The 9,161-nt window shown below is 37.7% G+C and overlaps 1 long non-coding RNA gene across 3 annotated transcripts in view; it reads right to left on the bottom strand.

The window, feature by feature from the left end:
• LOC103038064 (uncharacterized) overlaps positions 1 to 8,682 on the bottom strand; it is a 70,965-nt gene extending 62,283 nt beyond the window's left edge. For 2 of the 3 annotated variants that reach the window (XR_007424932.1, XR_453095.4), the window contains exon 1: positions 8,249 to 8,681. This is a non-coding gene — a long non-coding RNA (uncharacterized LOC103038064). Of the gene's footprint in view, positions 1 to 8,248 lie in introns of all 3 variants that reach the window. The other variant, XR_007424933.1, reaches the window with a different exon arrangement.
• Positions 8,683 to 9,161: the final 479 nt, after the last annotated feature.

A 9,161-nucleotide genomic window follows, 5' to 3' on the forward strand; every position in this document is an offset into this window, starting at 1 on the left:
CAGTGGCACTGTGTACCGCAAAATGATTGTGAATGTAGGGGACTTGGGGGTAAGGTGGGGTGTTCATTCAACACCCTGGCCTCATTTAAGCAATCAAATAAAATAAGGTAAAATAAATGAATAATAAAATAAATGAGCGGTGTGTTCCGATACTATTTTTACATACATTTAGGACATTACACTGCTTGGGTATGATACTTGGGTATGATCAGCATTTCTTCAAGAGTGGACTGTGCAAATTATAAGATCTTAAACATTGTTGAATAGTATGTAAATAAATAAAGTAAGTAACGGCACACTTTAATCATGTTGCTAATTAGAAGTTGTTATGCCTATACAATATTGTACACTCTTTACCAACTTTATTACATTCTTCCTTCCTATGTTTTGAAAAGGTATGAGGGGGAACTGGTGCTCATGTTTCCCAGCCATTTTAGGACATACTGTGTACTGTTAAAATGTCTTCCAAGTTCTAAGCTACACTTTTGCCATATGGGTGGGGGGTTGTTTAAAATAATTTCACGACTTCTATACTACAAAGCTGGAACAACTATATTTAAGTCCCTATAAAAACATCCAAGACTGCAGTCCAATTACAAACCACGTACTTGTCTTTAATTTTCTTTCATACACTATATATATATATATGATATATATGAATATATATATATATCACTTTCAAGGATGGAAAAAATGAGCAACTGCTGGATTTTGTACAGACATACAACCGTCTCTCCAAATGCATTAAAAAAAGGTTTACTGAGTGCTCATTATGATTTTGGAGGAACATTTTGTTCAGTGTTTTACAGTTTATTTTTGTCTTAGAACTATGGACAACTAATTAGCAAATGCAGACACTACAGTTAAACATTTACTCTTATCTGATGTCAAAACAGGCACAACATATGTTAAAATGTCAAGATGTAAAGATATTGTAAGGTTATATCTTAACATTTTTTTTACTTTTTTTTTTCTAAATATTTTTTAAATGTGATTTCAAAAAACAATGAAAAAGACCTGCATATACTGTCACTCAATAATGAAACTGATTATTATGAAATGTATGATTCTGGAAATAATATTAACAATGATAATGATAATAATAATAATAATAATAATATACTGTATATGTCACAAAAATGTGTTTGACCATAAATGCTGGTATTAAGTGGATGTTTAAGCATGTATTTACTTCATATTTTAAATGGATAAATCAAATCTTAATATGTAGTCAGGTGTTAATAAGGCAATTGTTATATAAAAGTTTGAATACATCTCTTCTCATTCAATGTTTTTTTTCTTTTTATGTTTTTTTTTTTTTGCATTCTACATTTAATATTGGCACCTGAAATAGTTTTCTCAGTGTTTTAGTTGGGTTTACGTCAGGGGATTGTGGAGACCAAATTTTAAAATACCATACAATATGCAGACTGCAAGCAGCACCACATCTTCATGCTTGAAGTAATAAAGGATAGTCAATGCTTCAGACAGATTTCAACGTAGTTGCTTCACAAGAGAAATCACACAGGAAGCCAGAAATTATTTTTCTCAATTCAGAAACAAAAGGTGTGTGCCACTTCCTTAGTGTTTCAAACAAATGAATGCACTCAATGCAGCATATATCACCACAGTTGGCATTCATAACATTCTATAATTCAACGTCTAAACCAATGAATGGAAAGACTCTGCATACAAAGAAATCTCTTGCAAAGAGTAAACAAACACTTTAACAGATAAATGCTTAAATGAATTAGGTTTCTTTTTTGACAAGCAAAGTCATGTCACTCAAACAGATGCCAACAAAGGCAGGACCACAAGCTGGTGGAAGAGCATGACAATGCTTACTCACGCCAGATTTACTTCAGCACACATGTATTCTAAATGGACTATTTAACTCAAATTAGGAGGTGACCAGGGCAAGACCAGAGGGAGTTGAGATGCAGTTGTAAACAGCCCATGGAAACCTCTGGAGATTAACCAGCCCAATACCCCCATTCATGAACCCAAGAGGTTTCATGAAGGTTGCTCCCCAAATAAAGTGGCCCCATGGGAGCTTGGGGTTTATTGTCCACCCTGTTTTAATTAAATAAGCTAGAAGACATTTAGTCAAACTGATCACCACATTTGTGCTAATCAACATGAGCTTTAACAACATTTAATTGCTTACAATGTTCTCATGTTCAAGACATCAATTCTCACACAAGAATAGATTTTTTAGTAAGTAACTGGATGCTGGAAGCCACGCAACATGAAAAAAAAAAACACTGAACAGAGAACAAGAAAAATAATTTCAGCCTGCTTGGGTTTTGACTTGGAAACAATCACTTAAGCAGTGTGAAAACTGTGTAAATATTTTAAATGATTTATTTTCACTACTCTTAGATAAGTCTAGAAGCTCAAATTGACACTAGGTGATGAAAACGGCATGGAAATGCGTTTTAAGACTAATAAGACTACTAGCTCATGACTAGCTTTGTACTGCTATAAATACAGATGGTTGGTTATGGCATGATATAGAGACTACAATAGTATAATTGGACATGCTTCCACCAAATGGCTTAAGAGATTGAGAGAGTATAAACATTGCTATACTAAACACTGACGTGAGCAGCAGAGATGACAAAAAGACTGTCTTTCATGTACTACACCCAGCATAAATAAAGTCTGTCCACAGCTGTTCTGCTTTGATAGTCACCCAACTGGACAAATGCTGAATTTGTAAAAATTGGGAATTTGATTTCTTTCATCTTGGATTGCGCCTGCCATGGTGGCATTAGACTTGTGTCCTCCCCTTTTGCCGTCTACTTACAGCACAGGACGCTAATCTGGTACAAACACTCGCACTGAATCTGACACGTTGTCAAATTCAAGCAGGATCATTTTAAATCACGGCAAGCGAAGAAGGCGAGGCAAATTGAGCCCTCATCCGGCAAGAGGAGGCGACAGCAAATTAATCCCACCCATCCTCTTGCACTGTCAGAAGAAACACTTGGGCTTCTGCACCCACATCTTGCAACACCCTTACCAATCCACCACACCTAAAAGCCAAGCAGCAGGGATCCAGCATACGTCATCATCCTTTTTACGGTCCATCTCAGATCTGCTCTTAGTGGGTGTTTTCTGGATGGACACCAGTGCGATTAAGGTTCCCACTTTAGACAGTTGATGCTTTTAAGCACAGGGCAGCCAATGTTATCTGATTTCAGCTACCAAAAAGCTGTCTTTATGAATCTCAATCACATCTTTTAGCCAGCATCAATTGCTCTCTTGTTTAGTTATTGATTGTCAAGCAGTCACACCTTGTTCAAAATGGATGAAGGAAAAAAAATGATATATTAAAACCGGTACAAAAATTACATGTAATATTAGCAGCAGAAGCACATGTAATTCTGCCTCTTGTTTTTTTACTGCTAAGGAAATGTAGTACTAGAACTCTTTCTTAAGATGTTAAACCTTTGGTGAAGCCCTAATGACATATTGAAAACTGCTGTAATTACAATCACAGCCTAATAATGGACTATTTTTTTAAGTCAGACCTATTAACAATGGGTACATTTTAAAAGTTCACCAAGATGAAAAACAGAACACAAAAATATATTTACTAAAATTGTTTCATCTATAACTACCAATAAATAGAGAATTAAAACATGAAATATACGGTCACTGTTTGCTTGATTATTTTTTAAGCACAATATGATGGCATGCCAAAACCAAACAATCGTAAAAATGACTATTTAGCATAATGCAAACCTGCACTGTGGAACTTTAAACAAAGAGAACAAGATCCCCTCATATACACTTTCTGCCCATATTACTAAATGCACCCAGATGGCGACAGGGCATATGGCATATGTAAATTGCCTCATTAACCTTACAGCACTTAAGTACTGTGCTGTATTGATGGTTCGACCCACACTGACATTTTTTTATTAAAGCACATTAATAGCATAAGGCAGCAGTCACCACTGCCTGAGGAAGTTTGCTCTGGCATTATCAAACACTGCAATAATTACACGCGACAACCTTCTGATTAATACATTCATGAATATTACAACGATGTATTATCTTCATTTTTCCCCCTGTCTCCTTTCTGTGTGCGTATTTAGCAGGATTGCTTTTACAAATAATTCCAACCTCGAGGTGAATAAAAAAAAAAACAAGTGTGTGCTGCCCCTTTTTCAATGGTTTTAACCCTTCACTGGCCAGCAATGCACCCCAATACAGACCCACAATAGCATGAGGTGAAACGCGGAAAGGCTTCATGTCGTCACACCATGTTACCCTAAGCTCTTCAGTGTGTGTGAATGTGTGTGTGTGCGCAATGAACTTGCTAGAGGAGAGACTTGCACCTGGAGCAGAGAGGGGTACAGCATAGGTCAAAGTTCACAGCTCACATGGAGCATTGACTAAATAGGTCTGCACCCCTTCACCGTCTGAAAGGTCCAGACAACCCCTGCGGCGACTGTGCACAACATGGGCCTTTTCGCCTTTATTTCTCTCTCTCTTTCACTCTCTCCTCTCTCTTTCTTTCTCTAATCCATAACCACTCAAACAGCCAGAAGCTCAATTATGCTTCCGTTCCGCCATTTTCTACTGCTAGATAAAGATTCAAAAACAATTAAGCTGGTCTCAGCCAAATCTTTTTCTTCACAGAACAGGCAGCAAATATGTAACATAACCTTTCTAACTCTGTAACATGACTTAACAAACTGTTTGTATATTTATTACTTTAAAAAAAATAAAGCTGTATATTTTTAGCTCACTATACATGACTTATAATACATCATTAAAGCTTAATTCTGAGCTATACGAATGAGAAGGCTGTAAACTGTCATCAAGATGACTCAAGATGTCACAGCAGTTCATTTTATTATTTCTAAAAACTAAATTTTCCAGGAGGAGCAACTAGGTGTGGTCACACCACTTCCTTTTTGCTTCTCTCCAGTTGAATCAATCTGCTGTAATTCAACATGTAAAATCACTGCATGTGCAGAAACACTAGTTTCATAATACCTTAGTGGTATTTTTTTAACTTACAGTGTGCAGCATTTAACATAGGATGAGGCCAACATCCTTCTAGTAAAGCCTGGAGTGTCATAGCAAACGAGAACCAAATAACACGAATAAAAACATTACAGTATTGATTAGCAATTAATATTTCCTAATTTTAAAAACAGGTGGCGTATAACAATGGTGTATAAATGGCTTATGGGTACCAGCAAGCATGCTGTATTTCACAGCCTGTTGCCTTAAACCAATAATACACCTCAGCTCTCTGTGGATGGCAGTTTGACTCTGTAGACTTCTCTGGCCCTTCGGCCCTCAATAAACACTCCTCCTGCAAGCCAGGGCTTCAGTGGGCCTCCTATTCATTGGCAGGTAGAATGTGCGAGAGCAGAGGAAAAAAAACAGCTTGTTGCTTCTATTGAACCTTTTATTACGCTCCTTCAAAGGCTTATGGCAAAGGAGGAGAGGGGGGAAAAGGGATCTGTCGTCCTCTTGGTGCTATTACACTCCAGAATGTCTGCTTTCAGCCTCCTCATGAAAACAAGGCCAGACTTCATCTGAGACAGTATACATGGAACTCTGATTGATAGACAGAATGGAATTTAGTATGCTTTATGTCAATTTTAAAAGGGGAATAAATAAATATATAAAAAGACAAATATATAAAGCAGGCCATTCATATGAATATGCAGATTACTGCCCTCCACTCTGAATACATGAATACAGTTTTTTGAGATACAGCTAAACTTAAAAGGGATTATGAAAGTATTGTCTGGCGCTGAGAACAAAAAGAGGGCCTCTTTTTCAGCTGCTACACTACACACTCCATGTCATGCCACATGTATAATTACTAAGCCTCAACACTAGTTTCCTTTTTTCTCCTCCCTCTTTGGAAGTCAATGCAGCAGTGACATATGGTTAATATCTAATGTAAGAAGCTATACCTTCACTAATATCTTCACTCACCTCCCAAACGAGAATTCATCAACATATAATGTTAAACTGTTTGAGCTCTACTAAAAAAAAGGGAATGGCAGAATGCAGTTGTTGTGATCAACACTCAAAAGTGACATGTCTCAAGCAGCAAAATCTACATTGCACTTGGCCAAACACAGGACAAACGGTAGCCTGTGCTGTAAGTCCCACTGCATGCAAGAGAAATGGTAGAAATGCTGCTCAGCAAATTTTGTAGCTGCATGCTAAAATTTGCACAACGGAAAAAATCTTTCCCTCACACACAAAGTAGACAGTGCTGCCTTTCATGTTTCCATGGTGTACGTATGTTTCTGTGTGTGTGTAAGAATCTGTTTTTCAGTCACATAAAAAGATACTTGTCCATAATTTTTTTTTTAGTAAAAGACAAATCAAAAAAAGAAACTCATCTTCTCCTATTTAAAATACCGGTGAACTTGACCCAACAAACATTGCATGTTGTTCCTTGATTGAAGCAAGGGGAGGGGGGCGGATGAAGAGGACAGAGGAAGGGGGGAAAAAAAAGGAAAAATGGGCAGCAATCCAGACTGACTGGGACTGTTGATCATTATGTCTAGCCTTCAGGTGTCTGTGCTGGCTGCTTTTTGAAGGAGGTGTGGTTAGCAAAGGAGGCAGACAAAGGAGGCGTAGTACACCGGCAGAGAGAGGGAGAGAGAGAGGGAAAAAGATGAAAAAACATGCTATAAAATTTTGATTAGCTGATCTCTTTACTAAAGTGACTTTCTATGTTCTGTGGCTTTTTTTCAGAGCATCGCCCCAGAGAACAAGACAGACTTGTTTTTTTTTTTGGACAAATTCTAATTAAAACCATTTGAAGTCTCTTAAAAATCCAAACAATGCTGTTAAGGTCTTGTGAGAATATCTTTTTGAAAATTAATGCCCCTCTATGATATTTCCCTGGCATAATCCTGCCCTTACACCAAAAATAAATAGAAATCCGAACATGACCTTTAAACAGCATGAATATGATGGGAGCAATGATGGAAAGTTAAAAAAAAATCAAATGTTTAACTGTTTGACTGTTATACTGGGTCAAGATGTCATGGCTTTACTATTCTTAACTTTGCTAACAAATGTACAATGCTTTCTGAACAGAAATTTGAAAAAGCCTTTTTCATCCTGGTTAAGGCACCTAACCAAAAAATGATTTCTGTATCTGAAGTATTCAATTTGCTGTTTTTTAGGCTAGCTAATTGCAGCCAGTTAGCTGTGTTGACCATCCGGTAAGCTGGAGCCTCACTGAGACCCACAGCTTCTCAATGGGTCAACGGGTTTATGGTGCTCTACACTGTGGGGGGAAAACTTTTAACTTATAACAAATTAGGGTTGCCATGGTATACCCTGCAGTTGCACCATGGTATGAAAATTGATGGTTATATTACAGTGTACATTTGCTTAATACAGGTATTAAGGTTGGGAAAAAACAACTGAACAGAGAATCCAATCAATGTGTTAGACAGAAAGGTTACTATTTTCAAAGTTTAAAAACCAAACAATCGATTGAATTAATCAAACAGTGAGCAGATTACATCAATAAAAAATATTATGAGTACAAAAAACCTTTCACGTCTGCACTTTTTATTTGTATAGTTATTTAGAGCTTTTGCTTAATCAAAATATATTCTGTTCTCATTCCTTAAGTAGTTAATGTATACTAACAACAAGAAGAATAAGACAAGGAAGAAAAAGATAAAGTAAAGGAAAACAATAAGAGGAATAATTGTGAAATATCATACACTGCAATACCGTAAGCCGCGGTAAATTTGAAACTGTTATCATATCCTAAAATACTCATATCTTTACAACCCTATTTAAACCTATTTAAATACCCTGAACGAAAGCGGTGGGGGTTAAGATAAAAACTGCGCTTTAAAACCAAGTCGGTGTTTTTTGTGCGCGTTAACAACATTTGTTACTGGTTAATGTTACTGGTTATTACTTGTTACTGGTTAATGTTACTGGTTAATAATTAAGTAAGCTACCTAGTTAGTTAGCGTTAGTTAACCTAGTTAGCCTAGGTTAATAACTCCGGTTATTAAGGTTATTTTAACGGTCACACCTCGTATTTAAATCCGGCTGTTAACAGTCTAGGTTAACTCACACACATACACTCTCAGGAAACACTCAGGAAAATGAGAAGTAAATGAACGTGTTAAACCGAGTCAACTGTCAAAAATGCAGGCATATTTTCACACTTTCAGACTGAGGAGAAAAAAAAAACAGAAGTGGCGTTAATATCAATACTAACCAACCGTCGTTTGCGCACGCGACGCCCGCCGCTGCCGCCGTCAGGGCGAGTCCTCCGGCAGAACAGCGCTCTGGAAAGTCCGTTCAGTTAGAGAAGCCTAAACCCGGCGAGCCGGAGGAGAAGAACCACCGCTGCCGCTTCGCCTCGTCTCTCTTCAGTTTAAAAGCAAAGGCTGGAGAGCCGTCAGTCACCGGTAACGCTGGCCAGCTACTCGTCCCACAGCTGGCAGACGCAGACTGGCACTCCGCCGCCCGCTTTCCTGTCTGCGCTCACCCGAGTGAGAGAGCGCGGTGGGAAAGAGGCGAGAGGGAGACCGGGCGTCACGTGACCCGTGCCGAGCGCCGCTATTGGCCGAGAGCGCCTAAATCGATAAGGCTTGTCTTTGTTCCATTGGATCCTTGCGGGCGAGCTGACTGACTAGTGTGCAAGAATGTGTGAAAAAGAGAAATGTTCACTTTGCTTTCTGCTCTTCCCCCCAATTCACTTTTATACGTCAGTGTTAAGGATTGTGCCACCGCTGGCGTTTAAACGAGCTTCTCACCAATGGAACAAAATGCAGATTTAAAAATATATATATATATCTTAAAAAAATGTTTAATGCAGGCTAATGTCTACTTTCAAATACATGCACATACTCGTGCTATAGATGCGATAGTTTATGATAGACTTTATTTACCAGAAGCTACTTTTTAAAATTCCTTTTCAAATACGACACTGGATTGTCTCACATTGCATCAGCATATAGCCATAAAACTCCTTATTTCTATGTATTCATATTGCATTTTTTTTCTGAGAAATCCAGAAATTCCCTTTTCTTGCAAGCATCATATTTCATTCACAAGGGTTCAAATACACATTGCATTTTGGAAAATATAAAAAATACAGTGAATGTAATGGTTAAAAGGGAGCCACG

This window comes from Astyanax mexicanus, chromosome 16 (genome assembly GCF_023375975.1).
Source record: "Astyanax mexicanus isolate ESR-SI-001 chromosome 16, AstMex3_surface, whole genome shotgun sequence".
NCBI lineage: Eukaryota > Metazoa > Chordata > Actinopteri > Characiformes > Acestrorhamphidae > Astyanax > Astyanax mexicanus.